The sequence below is a fragment of the Sander vitreus genome, chromosome 14 (genome assembly GCF_031162955.1).
Source record: "Sander vitreus isolate 19-12246 chromosome 14, sanVit1, whole genome shotgun sequence".
Classification (NCBI taxonomy): Eukaryota; Metazoa; Chordata; class Actinopteri; order Perciformes; family Percidae; genus Sander; species Sander vitreus.
The window spans coordinates 26,720,382-26,740,574 of NC_135868.1; the positions used below are offsets into that span (position 1 = coordinate 26,720,382).

Genomic DNA, 20,193 nt, shown 5'->3' on the forward strand with positions numbered 1-20,193 from the left:
ACGACCATGCATTTAGCATGTTTTCGTCTTCATGCAACAAATTATTATCCTGGACTTACATTACTGATAACCACTTTCCAGAGCATTCCACAGTGTTTAAATATTTGTCAATGTGTTTTTATTCCTTCCTTAAAGTTTCAGTAGGTACTGTAATAGTAATTTACATGTTTGTTTTATTTATGGTAAATTACAGGTTTGTTGTTCTATTGCTTAACATTTCACAATTTCTGCCTTCAGCACAAATGTTTCTAAGTAGATGATGTGTAAGTGCTCCTTGACCTTTGTTGCTATTCCCTGATAGTCAGAACTGGTTCAGGCTAGACTTCCTCCCCTCCCTTCCTTCACCCTCATACAGCCTTGCCCACAAAAAATAAGGAAATTTGTGTTTGGTAGATTATTTCTCTGTGGTAACAATGGCAATTTTTGGCAATAAATCTTATACCGTTGTAAAGCCTGTTTAGTTCCCTTTCAAATGTTGCCCCTTTGTAAGTAACATGCATTTGTGGGATGAGTATATGGGTTGCGCCCATGAAAAATTTGCCAAATCTTCTCTGCCAATGCCAAACAGCTTATTCTGCCATTGACTTGTTTGGTGTTTGGTGGATTGGATGATTGAAGTTTGAAGAAACAAGACATATTGGCAATTGAACAATTCATTCATTTCACAAACAGGAGCCTCAGTAGCCTGTGGAAGAACCATACACAGCCACAACAGCCTGGCACCTCCTCCTCATGCTGGTCACCTGCCTGGTCATACACTGCTGAGGGATGGCATCCCATTCTTCAACCAGCAGTCCTGACCTCAACCCCATTGAATACTTGTGGGATCAGCTTGGGCGTGCTGTTCGTGCCAGAGTGACCAACGCAACCACGTTGGCTGACTTGCGACAAATGCTGGTTGAAGAATGGGATGCCATCCCACAATTTGGAAAGAAAGGAATTGAGGTAAGTTCAAGACATTAACGTAACGTTACTTTCTATTTTAGAACGCTCATGCCAACTCATGAGGCTGTGGTTAATGTGTCTCATTTTAACGTTAGCTTTAACGTTAGCCACTGGAGCTGAAAACGACTGAGACAAACGTGTGTGTGACTACCGTGTGTGTATTTTTGTTTGCGTGAGAGAGAGAGTGTGTGTGTGTGTGTGTGTGTGTGTGTGTGTGTGTGTGTGTGTGTGTGTGTGTGTGTGTGTGTGTGTGTGTGTGAGATAGTGTAAAGTGGGTTCTTAGTTCCTACCTGACTGATTGACTCCATGTGTACTAAGCATCCCTTGTTGCCCAAGTACTGTAGCTAGTATTGTCTTCACATAGCAATCACACTGAACTGAATTTGGCATCAACAACATGACTTTGAATACTTTATCCTAGACCAATACATACATTTAAACAAATGGTATTGGCATTAACATGCCTCCCGAGACTATTGCTTAGACTACTTCTGTTTTGATTATGTAGACTTTTTTTTTCTTTTAGGGACAGTCAAGTCACTCACTCAGAGGTTGGTTTACTATGGTAAAAATCATAGCAAGGATTTATGCTACTTAATATTTACAACAGTTAGATTTTCCAGAGGCTGCATCTGTCCTGACATTGTATCTATTCCTGTGCTAGATTCCAGAAATAGCACCAATGAAGCAAGTCCCACCCAAGAAGATGGACAAGCCAACTAGAGCTCAGGATTTAAATTTTCATTGACTAAAACTAGACTAAAATGTCGTCAGTTTTCGTCAACTAAAACTAGACTAAATGTCATCAGTTTTTCGTCGACTAAAACTAGACGAAAATAATCATGGATAATTCTGACTAAAATAAGATTAAACACCAGAAGAATTTGTTGAAACGTAAGTTTCAATTACTGTTCACTGTAAACATTTTTATTTTAACGTTCAAAAGCTATTCTTTCAGTTTTACGACAGGGAATACACAACTGAGATGGTTTTCATTTTGGGTTTGGCTCTTTGCACCACAAGTGAAAAGGTTATTTTATGTTTTGTGTTTGCATATTTTTAATTCAGTGTTTTGCAGTGCTCATATTTATACTTATATGCATGATAGTGGATGTTGTCTGGTGTTAGAAAGGGACATTTGACTGGCCTGGAGTTATCTTATTCCTGAGTTAAAGCCCAAAAAAACAAACAAAAAAAAACAAGAGAACCTGAACCCGCCCCCCTGTTACAGCAGTGTTGGTGTTAATATTTTTCATATTGGTATTTTGAGTAGTCCTTAATTGGACTTTTCTTCTTAACATCTGCTGCTTCTCCTGTGTTTACATGCAGCTGATCAGAGCAGAGCAGAAACACATTCGCGTTGTTTTGTTGCTTGAAAACAGGAAAACCTGAAAAACTGCAGGAATACTAAATATATGTCTTTCAAATCCGATTTAACTGCCTTGGATGTAGTCCTTTCATTGAAAAATACTACACATTTTAACCAAGGATGTTCACCACACACTTTTAGACACACTCCTGTAAGTACATACAAACCTTCCTACTCAGTATATCACTGATAAGGTTTACGTACCTTTTATGCATTAAATATTTGTTCACACAGGAGATAGAAGAAGATGCCATAGGGACAATTCCAGATCCATTAGGGTAAGGGGTATAAGGGTTCAATTTCTTAGGGTACACACTTGGAACTTCCACCCTGGCTCAAGATGGCGAGCAATTCGCCACAACACGACAGAAAATCCCACAACACGACAGCCATTCACCACAACACGGCAGCAAATCACCACAACACGACAGCAAATCACCACAACAGGACAGCATTGGTGAGACTGTAACGAAAAGGATAGGTACATACTGGACATTGATCCTCGTCCTGATTGCTGTGTTGTGGCGATTTTCTGTCGTGTTGTGGTGATTTGCCGTTGTGTTGTGGTGATTTTCTGTTGTGTTGTGGTGATTTGCTATCGTGTTGTGGCAGTGGTGGAGGTCCTTGCGGACTACATGTGACGGTCAGGAAGACGTTTTGGCAGGGGGAAAAACTGATCAGAAAATGTAACGGAACGTTGTAGAAATGTAGTGAAGTAGAAAGTATATATAATTGCTGCAAAATGTAACGAAGTAAAAGTCAAAAGTATGCACTATTGATTGTACTTAAGTAAAGTAGTGGTGATTTTTCTGTCATGTTGTGATTTGCTGTCGTGTTGTGGTGATTTGCTGTCGTGTTGTGAGATTTGCTGTTGTGTTGTGGTGATTTGCTGTCGTGTTGTGGTGATTTGCTGTCGTGTTGTGCGATTTGCTGTCATGTTGTGCGATTTGCTGTCATGTTGTGATTTGCTGTCGTGTTGTGATGATTTGCTGTTGTGTTGTGATTTGCTGTCGTGTTGTGGTGATTTGCTGTCATGTTGTGGTGATTTGCTGCACTTCAGGGCCACCGTAAATAATAGACAGTCCCTCCAGGATTTCGCGGCCTTTTTTTGAGATTGTTGTGGCCCAAAATGCCAGATTTTTCTTTCGCTGTACGTTTTGTTGGTAAATGTTCGAATCACACACGTCTCGTCTTCATATCAGAAACAAGGAAATTATCAACCCGTTCTCACTCCCGCTTGGTCAGTGGCTCTCAGAGTGCACGTTGGACTGCTGTGATTGGTTGAAGTCGCGGGAAACTTCAGGTTATTGGTCAAATTTGCGGAAAAGTTGCGGTGATTGGTCAAAATTGCGAGTCGCACCAAATTCACGGTGATTGGTTGAATTTGCATGAATTGGCGCAGTTGCGAAATCCTGGAGGGACTGAATAGAGTGAGTTTGTGTGTATTTAATATAGCTACTGTGTAAATTGTATAGCCACCTTGGACAAAAACTGAAAAGTGACAGCATTGATTAAGAATTCCCCATGATTAAATGATTTTGTTTGGCTATAAAGTGTAGAAACATAGTAGGGGTGTTTAGCAGGCTAAGGTTTATGTAACCGGAGTCCAAACACTGAGAGAGAAGAAGCAACATCAGCTTCATTAGAGTGGCAAAATGTCAGAATTATATCTGCAGGCACCCACACACATACACACAGTCAACAGCCTACACACACACTAACCCAAGTTGCTGTTTCTATGTAGTAAATGAACCAAATGGAAAACATTTTGCTACCACCCCCAGCCTGTGCCTTTTTCCCTGCTTCCCTCACTGTTTGGTTTTGCAGGGCTACATAGAGCAGCTTTTATCAAAAACTAGGATTTGTACATGTTTTCAGTAAGAGTTAAAGGAGCTGGGGGTAGTTCCAGTGTGCGATATGGCGGACTAGTTGCTTTTTCCCAAGTGATGATGTCCGACACGTTTTATGAAGAAGAAAGCCTTAAGTTTTCAAAAAGCATTAGACATATGACCCACTATGTTCTGCTTCATGTATCCATGTACCATGTTGACAATGTGACATGACGTGACATCAGACTCAGAGAGAGGAGCTACGAAAGGAAACTAGGCCTGGCCTACCATAGGCTACGTGTTGAAGTTCAGTGGGCAAATGTGTGGCTATGCCTTTTGCTAATATTTTGATTTAATTCCCAGTACAATTGACCATCCACACACAACACAACTTCTGCAAGTTCTGCAATACAAATTTCGCCAAGATTGAAAAAGCAAAAATATGTGTCGCACAGATGAACACCATGAGCTTACTGCTCTTAATTCACAACATGCATCCATCCAATCTACATCAGGCATTGACCAAAACTTGAAAGCATGTGTGCTATCTGAAGATTTACAACTTTGACTTAAGGTTTGCTACATAAGGGAATTCCTATGAACTTTACCCTACTGTTGCTGAAACATTTGGAAACTGTTAACATTAGAAGGGGCCCCCTAAGACAGAAGATATTCTGTAGGAGCTATACCATGTCTAAGGCCTTAAATGGTCAGTTCCCTATTCCAAGCATATACTCACACCCCCACTTTAGGTTACATAAATGCACAGATAAATACCATGTTTTAACAGCAGAACGAGAGAGCGACAATATTTGAAGATTGGGTTGGTCATCTCTCCAGATGTCCATGGAGTCTGTAAATTGATCTTTGATGTAATAAACCTTTTTATAATCAAGATCAGTGTCAGCGAAGTTCCTCTTTCACACATCGGCAACGCAGCACTGCAACTAAAGATACAACACATGCAATCCCCATCATCATCATCATCACAACTATATATTCAGCAATAGATTCAAGCAATAATTAAACAAGATACTGACTAGAGAGAAGAGTTAAAACAGCTGATCACTTGTGTTCAAATGCAAGTCAAATGCAAAGACCTGGCCACAATACCAGCAAATCTTAAGTAATAAACATATCGGCTTGTGAACAGAGAAGCGTGTATCCAGCGCAGCAGCAGAACGGCTGTGTCTGTGCCTGCCCTGTGGGGATAGAGATTTTTGTGGGTTATTCAGTGATGCCCATAAAAAACTATTTGATAATATATGATGAGGTATACCGTGACCTATGTCTCAGGCATGGGTTGTTTGACCAATTTAGAGTGGACTACGGCAGAGAATTGTATCAGCAGGACAATCTGCAGGCATACAGAAGAAACACTACCAGACCACCATATATAGGCTACAGAGCCAGTCAAAGCATTCTAGATGTTGATTCTAGAGTTAATTATCCCATAAAATCACTCTTATCAGAGATGGCAAATGAAGACCTGATTGACATGGATGATCAATGTACTAAATATAGATATAGACACTAGGCACTCTTGATTCAAGTCTGTGCTGGATATTGACAAGCATTTCACTCTCGGTGAACGCTGAATGTTTTTGGATATTCAACTTGGATATTCAACTATTCAATCGTCCATTCTCATTCTGTTTTTAGGTCTGGCTGCTGTGCTGGAGTGGGGGGCGGGGGGGGGGGGGGCGGGCCGTAGCTAGGCGGAATGAGGGAGAGAATATCATTGCAGTATTGAATAATTGGAGCCCAGACGCAATTTTGTAATTTTCTAAGTTTCTGATCCTCTGAATAAAAACAGAAAATTGGAAAAAACTGTTTAAAGATCCAATTTAGTCAAGGCGGAAAAAAAATTTAAAATTGGATATTTGAACCCATTTTTCTGTTTTTCCAAATGTCCGTTTGTACTCACGCAGGGTGCGAACTACGGGGGAGCTAGGGGGAGCTTGGCTCCCCTTAATAAGACGTGGGCTCCCCTGAAAACGTGATTTGTGAAATTTTGGGGGGTCAAAAATATTGACAATGTGTCATTTTGACATGCAATTTCAGTTTTGTGTAATGTGATCATCGTGGATTATTATGTGTAAGATTGCAAAAATATTCATTCATGCATGATGACGATTTAAACCTAATTCACTTGAATAAAGATAACTATACATGCTATTCTTGTCATGAGCATCAAGGCATGGCGGCGCTGCGGTGCAAATTCAATTCATGTTTAGTACATGTTAACTCAAAGATTCGTAGAAAAAATATAAACGCAGGCCATTAATCGGCGCGCAAAGTCCTTGAAATCCATTCTGCAGTTAGCATCATACTGTATAGCCATGGCAAAAAGAAAACGAGGCAGTTTAATTCATTTTGGTTTTACTAAGAAATTGTGTAGCGATGACGTTAATAGCACAACCAATTCACCTGCTGCAAGTCCTGTCAGCACACCTCCCGCCGGGGTGACAACGCAAGAAGAAGCTGAAGAAATAATGTCCTCTCTGGCTGAAGATGGTGGTGGTAACAGCTCGTCAGAGGCCGGTCACCATCCTAGCCCCTCTTGCTCCTCTCTCCTGTTAAATTGAAACAGCCAGCAGTGGAGATACTGGAAGAGCCGATATACATGGCTGTTAAGGATGGAAGCTTGGGGTGCGTCGTTTAGGCCTAATTGAACGGAGGAATTATCGTATTCTTCGGTAGCCTGAGTAACTTTAACAGTTGTTCATGTGAAATCTTAAAGATAGTCTGATGCTTTGTTTATAGACTATTTGTGGCTGGCTGTTTGCTGTTTGACCTATCTATTCCTGTCGATAAAGTATAATAGGGTCAATCCTGTATAGTGCATACACTTGTAGCTGTTATGTATCTTTGTAAGTCGCAAGCGCACCCCCGAAGGCTCCCCTATGGTCCCCATGGTGGAGAAACAGGGATGAAGTCCTTGTAGATCTCTCGCATTTTGAGGACAGACAGATCCAGCAACTCTCCACTGTTGTCTTTGTATAGTATGCTCCTATTTAAGACAAATTTATAGACATCAACCCATAAGATATTAGGTGTACATAGCTTTCTTTAACATAATTACTAATCTCTTACCTTCTCTGCATTGGTTTTGTGGACATCACAGTCATTTTCTCTCCCGGGGCTTGTTGTGCACCCTGTGAATTTAAGCAAGATAAAGAAATGATAAGTGTATGTAACATGATGTGTGTGTAGTTGTAGTATTTGAATTACAATTACATTATTATCAGACTTGCCAACGTTCTTGGTTTGTGCCGCTGCTGCCTGCCCTCTGCACACAGGTGAGTACAGGGGGAACCAATGGGATTTTGAGTTGGGAGTAATGTGCTGACTGGAACAACACTGTAGTGCACTGGTCCATGCACACAGTGCAGCTGTGATGCAACTCAACAGGTGTACTTCAGTCACACCTGAAAGAAGAGAAACTGAAACAAAATACTTGTTCTTTTCTGTTCAGTTTCCTTTGTATTGATTTTATTAGGGTAAAAATAAATAGTGTTTTATTATAGTAGTGAAATTCTCCTTGCAACTTTCTAAACAGACTGATATGAATTTTATTTTATTTTTTCTAACATTATAAGAATTTTGAACAATGTCTGAAAAACATACAACAGTGACGTAAAAACGGATACAAACAATACAGTTTCTTCTAATTGGAGACGAACAGCCAATCAGAATTGACCTTTAATTCTCCGATTGGTTGGTTTTGTGGCACACTTGTAACGCTGTGAAAATTTGAGTGAGTGTGTCAAGAGTTGAGCGTGCAGAGTGAAGAGGTTGAGACATGACCGATATAAATGATATAAATATCAATATATATAAATATAGTTCTCTGTGCTCAAAACATACAATTACTCACTCAGGAATGAGACACATATATAATGCCATACCCACAAGGGATGTAGTAAAACGAACGCACCCTCAACGGGGCAGGGATTATTTCATTGGTCAACACTACACCTGGCATTCTATTGGTTGGGGAATTTGGATAGGATTGTAACACAAACAATGCGAGAGGAGAAGATTTGCAAGCACGCAGAATCAGCCTGAGTGGGCTAAAGCAACTAACTAAGCTAACAGTAATTCTGCCAAGCGGATGGCCTGTTTATGCTGATGTAGCCGGGTGGTGAATTTGTTGTAACTACCCCATCACATTTATTTCTGTTTCATTTCAGTATGTATTTTGTGTTCTAAAAATGAAAGAAATGTGCATATGTTTGTTTGCTGGCAGAAGGTACATTTTAGTTAGTTATTCCAGCCACTAGGTGGCGGTGTCACACGCCAAGAGTTGCGCGGTTGGTCGCTCTCATTTTTTTTTCCGATCAGGGAAACAGTGGAGAATGCCGAGTACATCGTGTGAAATAAATAGGTAAATATTGCATAACTGGTTAAAAACATGTATGTACAAAAGGTTAAAATATCTGTGTTCATCTTTTAACTGGATGATATGTTATAGATGAAAAGATTTTGGATGGATGTCGATGAATTTCATGTGTAGCGGCCGACGCCAGTGTTTCCATGTGCTAGCAAGGTATTGTTAGCATGCATAAAGCCTCACCTATGCTATTTTATGTGGTTATTGGTAAAGTACAACTGTTTGTGTTTTTTATTGTATTTAGACATCAGAGTGACAAGTGTGTGAAGTTGTGCACTCCCTGGTGAAGCCTGTTTTTCAGAGTCTGTATTCTGTGAAATGTAAGTGTTTTCTAAGTCAAACTGTACATTTAAGAATCAACTGGAGTTTATTGTGAAGGTATATTTATATTGTTTTATTTTGTTTTCTATGTCAGTGTTCTAAGCCCACTGCCGTATGTTTTGGATCATTTTGTTTTAATTGTATTTTGGTTTTGGCCTTTCTGTCAAATTGAAAGTACTGCCAATATTACAGAAATAAACGAACCCCAACGAAGTTATTGAGTCCTGTGTGGGTCTCAGCAGTTCAGCAGGCTACACTGATATTGTTCTGTTATTGGACTGATCTGTTGTTTGGGGAGTTGGGAACACTTGGAACTCATGCGGATGTGTGGATGGCACAACGCTGTGCAATGGACACTCAAGGTTCAGTTAGTTATCGGGGATTTCAGGTCAGGGGACTCAGGCTCGATCAATGGTTACGTGATGCTCTATTCCTGCCTGTCCTATGTGTGTGTGTATGTGGTTGTGTTTGTTGTAATGAAATGTTTTCTCTTTTTTTCTCTCCCTCCCTTTTCCCTGCCCCCTCCCCCCTTACCCCCACTCCTTGCAGCTGCCAGCTCCTTCACACTGCCCTCCCTCTCACCTCCCAGTACCAGACTCTGCTTCGTCTATTCATGTGACGACAGAAAGGTATGACTAACACGAACAATGCAATTAGATTTATCTCATGGAATGTGAGGGGAGTAGGTGGCCCCTTCTAAGAGCGACAAGATTATGGCCCATTTGCAACAGCTCAAATGTGATGTATTTTTTATCCAACAGCAACAGGAAGGTTACACGGCTAAAAAAGGGCTGGGTTGACCACGTTTTTCACTCAAGATTTAATAATAGGGCCAGGGGCATCGCCATCGTGATTCGCAAAAACGTTATGATGAAAAATGGTGTTGGACCCTGACGGTCGCTTGGTTGGAAAACACCCCATGCCCTCCATTATCTCGCTAGATCAGCAGTGTTGGGAGTAACGGCGTTTAAGTATAACGGCGTTACTAACGGCGTTATTTTTTCAGTAACGGAGTAATCTAATTAATTACTTTTCCCATCGTTGCAACGCCGTTATCGTTACTGACAATGTAAAGTGGCGCGTTACTACAATTTGGTTGGCTTTGGCTACACATCAGCTGCCTGGAGAGAGCAGGGGTGGGGATGATGACACCGTTGCAAATGCGATGATGGCTGGGTGGGCGGATGCCCTGCTCACGCTGTCTCACTGCACGCTCTGACTATCACTAAACACCAGACAGCAACAATGACGACGAGCCAAGGAAATTCAAAGGTAGCGTTCTTGAACTGGAAGTACCAGCACTACTTCTTGCTCATTGAAATTAAAGGCAAGAATGTTTATGTAACATGCACGCTATGCCCAGGAAAAAAGACTTTATCCACGTCTGCCTCAAGCAACTCGAATCTTATGAAGCACCTCACATCAACACATGCTAACACGACCCTTGCTGCTGCTGCTTTCCCAACCCCAACCCAAATGCAGCTAGCGTGAGCTCCAGCGAAGGAGACGGAGCCGCTCTGTTAAAACAAGCAACGCTCGATTTTTCGGGTCAGCAACAGGTGACCAAGGCCAAGCTGAACACATTGATTGCAAGGATGTTATAGAACGTAATAGCGTTATAGAACATAAAAAATAACGTCACAGTTACTTTGCTGAGTAACTAATTACTTTTACAATGTGGTAACTGAGTTACTAATTCAATTACTTTTTGGTAGAAGTAATTTGTAACTGTAACTAATTACTTTTTTAAAGTAAGATGACTAACACTGTAGATCAGACAGGGTTCATGCCTGGCCGACAGTCTTCCCACAACACTAGACGCCTACTTAACATCATTCACTCGTTAAGTAATGATACCCCGGAAATCGTGGTGTCCCTTGATGCCGAAAAGGCCTTCGACAGGGTCGAGTTAACAAAGCTTAAGGTAACTGGTTTATCTGTGTCACTGTAGAATCCACATACTGAACCATCGCTGGCATCTAGCACCATGCAACACCTTCCATTACCACGCTGCTGGTGCCTGCGCAGGGGGACAGAGGATGATTTAGAACCTATACTCTTTCCAATCAAACCCCAGAAATAAAACAAAAACTAAAAAACTGATCATGTGTTTTGTTAGTCTAAATCGACACCCAACAGATGGACGTCATTGAGAAGGGCTTTGCAACACATGTAGTCACAGGCATTCTTTATGGGGCAAATGCTTTCTTTGTGTTTGACAGTGAGAAGTTAAGGACCTGACACACCAACCCAATTATCGGCTGTCGGACAGTCTTATACGAGGCAATGGCCAGGTTCGGTCTGGACGACAATTTTTATCCTCTGGGTCAGATTATTATATTCATCCCGATGGCCTCAGTTCAAACTAACGACACATTGTCACCCCTTTTCTCACTCCGGAGAGGTACCAGGCAGGGCTGCCCTCTGTCGCCAGTCCTGTTCGCCATTGCGATAGAACCTCTGGCCATTTGGCTTTGCTCAGAGGAAGGTTTCGAAGGCATCACACGATCTGGCACAACTCATAAAGTCTCACTGTATGCGGATGACCTGCTCCTGTACATCTCTAACCCAGCTGTCTCCAAGGTTAACAAAAACGAACGAAATAATGAAAACTAGGTGGGAAAAAACATTGTCGTTAACTGAAATAAAAACGAGGCATTACAAAAAAACGATAACTAAACTAAAACTGTAATGTCTCTCCCGCCCCCCTACACACGACCGTTGGATGAAAGAACTGCTCGACAACCTGAAGCTTGTTAACAAAGCCTATTATTGAACAAGACCAGATTCAAATGAAGGCTTTAAAGTTTGGAGAAATAGCAGTGTGCTCACTGAAATAAAATTTGACTTTTCACTTTTGTGCTGCTCATTTTTGAGCAGAATCAATCCAAATAGCATTGTTTCACTGTATGATTGTAATTGAATGCTGCAACGCTGCTGTTGGGCTGGGGCTCGAGCCACGGGACCTGATCAGAGTAAATTATTGACTTTGTAATGCTGCGAACAGAGCAGCTTCCCTGCGGGGATAGATCAGAGGAAGCTCTCAGCTTCTCACATCCCATTGCCAGAAAAACCACAGCAACCACTTTAGTATCACCACTGTGTCGCTGCAATACATAGTGTTAATAGTCTGATACATAGGAGATATTGTGAGTAAGCAGCACAGCCTCTGCAAATTGCAAGGTCATACTATTAATCTAAGACAAAATGAAAGTCCAAACTGCAGCCAGGATTTTGGGGCAAATTCATTCCACGATTGTACATGCTGTGAAATATCTTCATTATTATACTGCAGCAGCAGCTCCGGGCTCTCTGACAGTAAACCTGCTGCAGTATACTCTGACTGACTGCAGATTACGTTTCATGGCACGTTGATATCGCTGCTGTCAAAAATTCTACACCAGTGTAATCTCAGTGTCAGAGCAATATTGAGCTAATGGTCTTCACGAGGAGGTGAGCACCGGGTGTGCCAAGCTACCTGTCATGCAGTGCATCTCGTCTCCTCGCTAACATCCTGCGAGGCTGAGGAGGAGTGGAGCTGAACAGCGCCGAGGAGATGAGTCAGAGGAGACGACAACATTAAATTCTGACTTCACGATCACCAGCACCAAGCTATTTTCAGAGACACAGCATTGAACAAAGTCATATTACACCAGCACAGGTAGCATGTGTGATAATGACAATTAAGTCATGCTTTCGCTCAGTACTAGTGGTAATTTTCTATTCAATTTTAGATTTAGTCTTAAAATAAAAGTTGGCTAAAACTCTGGATAGTTTATTCTCGCCTAATTCATCTTGCTTCATCTATCATCAAAACCTGTTCCAAAATGCCATTCACACTTGCAGTTCCATGTGGAGTCCTATGGGGTTTGTTGCTGGGTGACCAGTGAATTTACCTTTACATGTGGCCCCACTGGCTCATACAAAATTAATACATAATGTATAATGTGAACTTAATTTTATGCAAAATAAAAAAAAAAACTTAATTGGAAGTATAAGGGTGAAAGGAAAGGTGCACATAGTTGCTATTGTTCTTTTTTTTTTTTAAGATAATTTTTTTGGGGCATTTTTAATCCTTTATTGACAGGACAGCTGAAGAAATGAAAGGGTAGAGAGAGGGGGAATGACATGCAGCAAAGGGCCGCATGTCAGAGTCGAACCCAGGCCCGCTGCATCGAGGAGTTCCATCCATCCATCCATCTTCATCCGCTTATCCGGGGTCGGGTCGCGGGGGTAGCAGCTCCAGCAGGGGACCCCAAACTTCCCTTTCCCGGGCCACATTAACCAGCTCCGACTGGGGGATCCCGAGGCGTTCCCAGGCCAGGTTAGAGATATAATCCCTCCACCTAGTCCTGGGTCTCCCCCGAGGCCTCCTCCCAGCTGGACGTGCCTGGAACACCTCCCTAGGGAGGCGCCCAGGGGGCATCCTTACCAGATGCCCGAACCAGCTCAACTGGCTCCTTTCGACGCAAAGGAGCAGCGGCTCTACTCCGAGCTCCTCACGGATAACTGAGCTTCTCACCCTATCTCTAAGGGAGACGCTAGCTACCCTCCTGAGGAAACCCATTTCGGCCGCTTGTACCCTGGATCTTGTTCTTTCGGTCATGACCCAGCCTTCATGACCATAGGTGAGGTAGGAACAAAAACTGACCGGTAGATTGAGAGCTTTGCCTTCTGGCTCAGCTCTCTTTTCAGTCTAACGGTGCGATAAATTGAATGTAATACCGCACCTGCTGTGCCGATTCTCCGACCAATCTCCCTGCTCCATTGTCCCCTCACTCGCGAACAAGACCCCAAGGTACTTGAACTCCTTCACTTGGGGTAAGGACTCATTCCCTACCTGGAGAAGGCACTCCATCGGTTTCCTGCTGAGAACCATGGCCTCCGATTTAGAGGTGCTGATCCTCATCCCAGCCGCTTCACACTCGGCTGCGAACCGATCCAGTGAGTGCTGAAGGTCACAGGCCGATGATGCCATCAGGACCACATCATCTGCAAAAAAGCAGCGATGAGATCCCCAGCCCACCGAACTGCAACCCCTCTCCACCCCGACTACGCCTCGATATCCTGTCCATAAATACTACAAACAGGATTGGTGACAAAGCGCAGCCCTGGCGGAGGCCAACTCTCACCTGAAGCGAGTCCGACTTACTGCCGAGAACCCGGACACAGCTCTCGCTTTGGTCGTACAGAGGGTGGATGGCCCTGAGAAGGGACCCCCTCACCCCGTACTCCCGCAGCACCTCCCACAGTATCTCCCGGGGCACCCGGTCATACGCCTTCTCCAGATCCACAAAACACATGTAGACTGGTTGGGCATACTCCCAGGCTCCCTCCAGGATCCTTGCGAGAGTAAAGATCTGGTCCGTTGTTCCCACGACCAGGGCGGAATCCGCATTGTTCCTCTTCAACCTGAGATTCGACTATCGACCGAACCCTCCTTTCCAGCACCTTGGAGTAGACTTTACCGGGAGGCTGAGAAGTGTGATACCCCTGTAATTGGCACACACCCTCTGGTCCCCCCTTTTTTAAAGGGGAACCACCACCCCGGTCTGCCACTCCTTAGGCACCGTCCCAGACTTCCACGCAATGTTGAAGGCGTGTCAACCAAGACAACCCCTCCACACCCAGAGCTTTAAGCATTTCTGGACGGATCTCATCAATTCCTGGGGCTTTGCCACTGTGGAGTTGTTTAACTACCTCAGCAACCTCCACCAGGGAAATTGATGCCAATCCCCCCCTCATCCTCCAGCTCTGCCTCTACCATAGAGGCGTATTAGTCGGATTTAGGAGTTCCTCAAAGTGCTCCTTCCACCGCCCTATTACCTCCTCAGTTGAGGTCAACAGCGTCCCATCCTTACTGTACACAGCTTGGATGGTTCCCCTTCCCCCCTCCTGAGGTGGCGACGGTTTTCAGAAGTACCTTGGTGCCGACCGAAAGTCCTTCTCCATGTCTTCTCCGAACTTCTCCCACACACGCTGCTTTGCCTCTTTCACGGCAGAGGCTGCAGCCCTTCGAGCCCTTCGGTACCTTGCAACTGCCTCCGGAGTCGTCTGGGATAACATATCCCGGAAAGACTCCTTCTTCAGTCGGACGGCTTCCCTGACCACCGGTGTCCACCACGGTGTTCGTGGGTTACCGCCCCTTGAGGCACCCTAAGACCCTAAGACCACAGCTCCTCACCGCAGCTTCAGCAATGGAAACTTTGAACATTGTCCACTCGGGTTCAATGCCCCCAGCCTCCACAGGGATGCACGAAAAGCTCCGCCCGGAGGTGTGAGTTGAAAGTCTGTCGGACAGGGGCCTCCTCAGACGTTCCCAATTTACCCGCACTACCCGTTTGGGCTTACCAGGTCTGTCCAGAGTCTTGCCCCCACCCCCTGACCCAACTCACCACCAGATGGTGATCGGTTGACAGCTCCGCCCCTCTCTTCACCCGAGTGTCCAAAACATATGGCCTCAGATCAGATGAAACGATTATAAAATCGATCATTGACCTTTGGCCTAGGGTGCTCTGGTACCAAGTACACTTATGAGCATCCCTATGTTCGAACATGGTGTTCGTTATAGACAATCCATGACTAGCACAGAAGTCCAACAACAAACAACCACTCTGGTTTAGATCAGGGAGGCCGTTCCTCCCAATCACGCCTCTCCATGTGTCTCCATCATTACCCACGTGCGCGTTGAAGTCCCCCCAGCAGAACTATGGAGTCCCCGACTGGAGCCCCATGCAGGACTCCACTCAAGGTCTCCAAGAAGGCCAAATACTCTGAACTCTTGTTTGGTGCATATGCACAAACAACAGTCAGCCGGGGCTTGTGAGTATCCCCACACCCGCCCGGCGCCTCACACCCTGGGCAACTCCGGAGAAGAAAAGAGTCCAACCCCCTATCCAGGAGTATGGTTCCAGAACCAAGACTGTGCGTGAAGTAAGCCCCACCAGATCTAACCGGTAGCGCTCCACCTCCCACAAGTTCGGCTCCTTCCCCCACAGAGAGGTGACATTCCACGTCCCCCAGAGCCAGCCTCTGCTGCCCGGGTCTGGTCCGTCGAGGCCCCTGACCTTCACTGCCACCCATGTGGCAGCGCACCCGACCCCAGCGGTTCCTCCCACAGGTGGTGGGCCCATGGGATGGAGAGATGTCCGCCACGTAGCTTTTTCGGGCTGTGCCCGGCCGGGCTCCGTGGCAAACCTGGCCACCAGACGCTCGCTGACAAGCCCTCCATCTGGGCCTGGCTCCAGACGGGGGCCCCGGGCTTCCTCCGGGCAGGGTCACTTCATCCCTTCCTCGATTTTTCATAGGATTTTTGAACCATTCTTTGTCTGGCCCCTCACCTGAGACCACTTTGCCTTGGGAGACCCTACCAGGAGCACAAAGCTCCAGACAACACAGCCCTCAGGTTCATAGGGACACACAAACCTCTCCACCACGATAAGGTGATGGTTCCCGGAGAAGTGCATCGAGGAGTTAACCTCTATATATGGGCACCCACTCTACAAACTGAGCTATCCGGGCGCCCATAGTTTCCATTGTTCTGTATTGATTTAATTTGTATTCACAGTTAGTAAACTATTAGCCTGATGTCGTCATACTCAGATTCTAGTCAGAATATGAGTCTGATACTGCTCCATTGGGCTGTGATTATGGGGCGTGTTTCAACCAAACCAGAAAAGAAAATGCCTCTCCACTCAATAGGATAGAACTACGACCAATCAGAGCAACGGATTATGTGACATATGTTGAGCGACGCATAGTTGTCAACAGAACTCAACTGCACGCACGCTGGAAGAAGTAGAAAAAGAAGATGAATGTAGACGATCTTTGCCAGTGTTGTCAAAAGAATTTAAGGATACACGGAGGACTTACCAATACAATCATCATTTTTGAAAGAAATAGTAAAGGTGAATGCATATGCGAACAAGTTCTCCGTTTAGGATTAGAATTCTACAATACAGCAAACACGTTACTGTTGATCATCTGTCCATCATCGTATAAAGCCCGCCTTGACAATTTGATTGGTCCAAACAGCTCTGGTTCGAGCATAGTTGCTCCACAATGGATCAAGTCCAGACCGAACTTCCCGACCTCAAATGTTGTGGGCGGGGCTAAGTTTGGCTGGCAGTGAAGGTAGTAAATTATAGGACATTTGGTAAAATTAAGGCAGAGTTACCAAAGCTTAAGGTAAGCTAACTGGTTTATCTGTGTCACTGTAGAATCCACATACTGAACCATCGCTGGCATCTAGCACCGTGCAACACCTTCCATTACCATGCTGCTGGTGCCTGCGCAGGGGGACAGAGGATGATTTAGAACCTATACTCTTTCCAATCAAACCCCAGAAATAAAACAAAAACTAAAAAACTAATCATGTGTTTTGTTAGTCTAAATCGACACCCAACAGATGGACGTCATTGAGAAGGGCTTTGCAACACATGTAGTCACAGGCATTCTTTATGGGGCTTTCTTTGTGTTTGACAGTAAGAAGTTAAGGACCTGACACACCAACCCAATTATCGGCTGTCGGACAGTCTGGCGAGGTCAGTGACTCAAGTCTGTTCGGTGTGTTCCATGCCGTCGTCAGTAGGAGGAGCCGTGGGCTTTCATTTGGGCCGATTAGACATGTTGAATCAGAAGGCGGGCAGTCGGACTCAATGGCCAATCTGATTGGTGGAGCTCTAACCCAGAAATGACAAGCGGGATGAGCCTGACCTACCAAATCTCAAATCTGACAAAAATCTTTTAAACTGACCTTTGTCGATCTGAAATGAAGATAGATTCAGCAATTGCATGGCCTATTTCTCGCTTAAAATGTTTTCAGAAACACGTTTCAGTGAACTAGCTTCGTAAAATATGAGCTCGTATTCCGAACGAAGCCGCCATTATGCCCGGTTGTAAAATGCGGGAGCAGCCAGACCTACGTGACGCGTTCGTCCGTTTTGGGTGACAATACAGATTAGCGCCGCCTGCTGTTATAGAGATGTATTACGTCTCGCATACGCGCAGAACGTACGCTCAAGTCAAGTCGGCCGTCGGGTTGGTGTGTCAGAGCCTTTAGAGGCCAGCAGCGTTCAGGACATCCAGGGCAGCTTGCCAGCTGTGGTAAAGAATATCCCTTCATTTAATATTGAGGGTGAAGTTCAGTTCAAGCTGACTGTTGAAGAAAAAGCTCTGACTGAGAAATTCTCCTGCAAATTCTACGGAGACTTCATTCTACAAAGCAACCCTGCAACATTTGAAGATGCAGTGAAGACCTACATACAAATTCCATTCCAGACATAGTGGTCAAGAACCTTACCCAGATTCAAGAAGAATTAAAGAGTTTCAAAAAATGGTGTGATTATTATGAATCTAACCTGCAGCAGATTATGACAGAGAAACTTCCCTACATCCGTGAAGGTAAAGAAGATGAGAGCTCACTAGACCAACTCTAGACAGAGACAAGTCACCATTCAGTCATGAAAATCTAAACAAGTGGCTGTATCATAAAGAGAGAGAAATCAACATCATCAGATCCTGTGTAGATACCATGGAGGGAACAAAGATCATCCCAAATCAGTCAGAGCTGGACAAGGAGGTTCTTGCTCCAGGCGTAGACAATGCTCTGTGCTTTGTTTTCACCTCCATGGAAAGGGGTGATACCAACCTTGATGTGATGACCAACTACTTGGACTTACCTAAGTTAGGAAGTACCAATGAAGACCAGTGGTACCACTCAGATGAAGTTTGAACTAAAATGAGAAAAAAGCAACTGCTTACTATCTACCATTACAAGAACAGCATTCTGGTCACTGAAGATTTTTCAAAGCTTGAACTCCCTCCTGTGGAGACCATCACAGACCGAAGAGATGATGAAGACCTCTTGGATTCTTGGTCTGTTATGTTTACATTAAAATTTAAAGAGCAACTTAAAGGGGCTGTACTCGAAATACTAAAAGAAAAAGTGGGCTAAGATTGACTCCACACGGCTCTCACAGACTGTTCCCCAAAACGTGAAATACCTACGTTTTATCACAGCCACATTCAATTACATGTACGCATGACCGGACTGGCTATCCCAACCAAGAACAGACTTTACTGCTATATTAATGTTCTGGGTGTGGAGTACAGACCCTTTAATTATCGCACATTAGAACCATAAGAATCAAGTTTAAATTTGGCAAAGATGGTCTTTAAAGTCCACTCAGTGCACATATATTTGGCAGCTTGCCCAGACCACCTGCAAACAGTTCCAGTGTGCATCAGAGATAGGTTGATAAAAAGTCCTTTTGTGTTAACAGGCTCTAGGAACAGAAAAATGGTTTGTAGTTAACCACTTGGATAATGTGGTGTATAAAGAATATTTGTAGGATTTAGCTCCCCTCTAGGGGCCTTTTCTAGCAGTGAGTTTAAAGGTGAAGCCAGGCAAAGGAGGACACTCACAGCCATCTGTTTTCCTCTCTTAGGCCTATATATAGGTGGCTCACACCATGATGAAGGGAACATCAGAAGAAAAGTGATTAGAGATTATCTTTGTCAAAGGTAAGACAAATAGATTTATTGCTGAAGAGTTGTTGCTGTTGTTACATAGCAATATGGTGTTGCAGGAAGGAGATTATACTTCTGCTGAGCAAACTGTGATACACAAGTATTAAAGTAACTTGGCACTAAATCTTCCTCGACTCAATAAGCTCAATATCTTTGCTCCTTAATTTACCAATGTAAGTGAAGGGGTTGAGCTGATATTTACTCCTGTTCAGCAGTTTTATTTGTATTTGCAGCTCTTTCTGCAGTTTGCTCAGCATGCAGAAGCTAGGGGGAAAGATACTTTGAATCTGTTATTGTAAGGGGATCTATGATCCATCCAACTCTGCAAATGATTACAACCGACTGAAATCTTTGTTCTTATTCAACTGTTCATCTGTATTCAGGTGAGATTTTGACCTTATATGAAAGCTATATGAAAGGTGGCCCTGAAGTGCAAATCACAACAGCAAATAGAAAAACGCAACAGCAAATAGGGAAAACACGACAGTAAATAGGGAAAACACGTCAGCAAATCATAAAAACACAAGCGGCAAATAGGAAAATCACGACAGCAAATATGAAAACACGACAGCAAATATGAAAACACGACAGTAAATATGAAACCACGACAGCAAATATGAAAACACGGCTAGCAAATAGGAAAACACAACAGCAAATATGAAAACACGACAGCAAATAGGAAAACACAACAACAAATAGGAAAACACGACAGCAAATATGAAAACACGACAGCAAATATGAAAACACGACAACAAATATGAAAACACGAGTACAGTGAGAACACGTGTTTTCATATTTGCTGT

General features: G+C 43.8%; 1 pseudogene; it reads left to right on the forward strand.

The window, feature by feature from the left end:
• LOC144529327 (neoverrucotoxin subunit alpha-like) overlaps positions 1 to 19,777 on the forward strand; it is a 39,530-nt pseudogene extending 19,753 nt beyond the window's left edge.
• Positions 19,778 to 20,193: the final 416 nt, after the last annotated feature.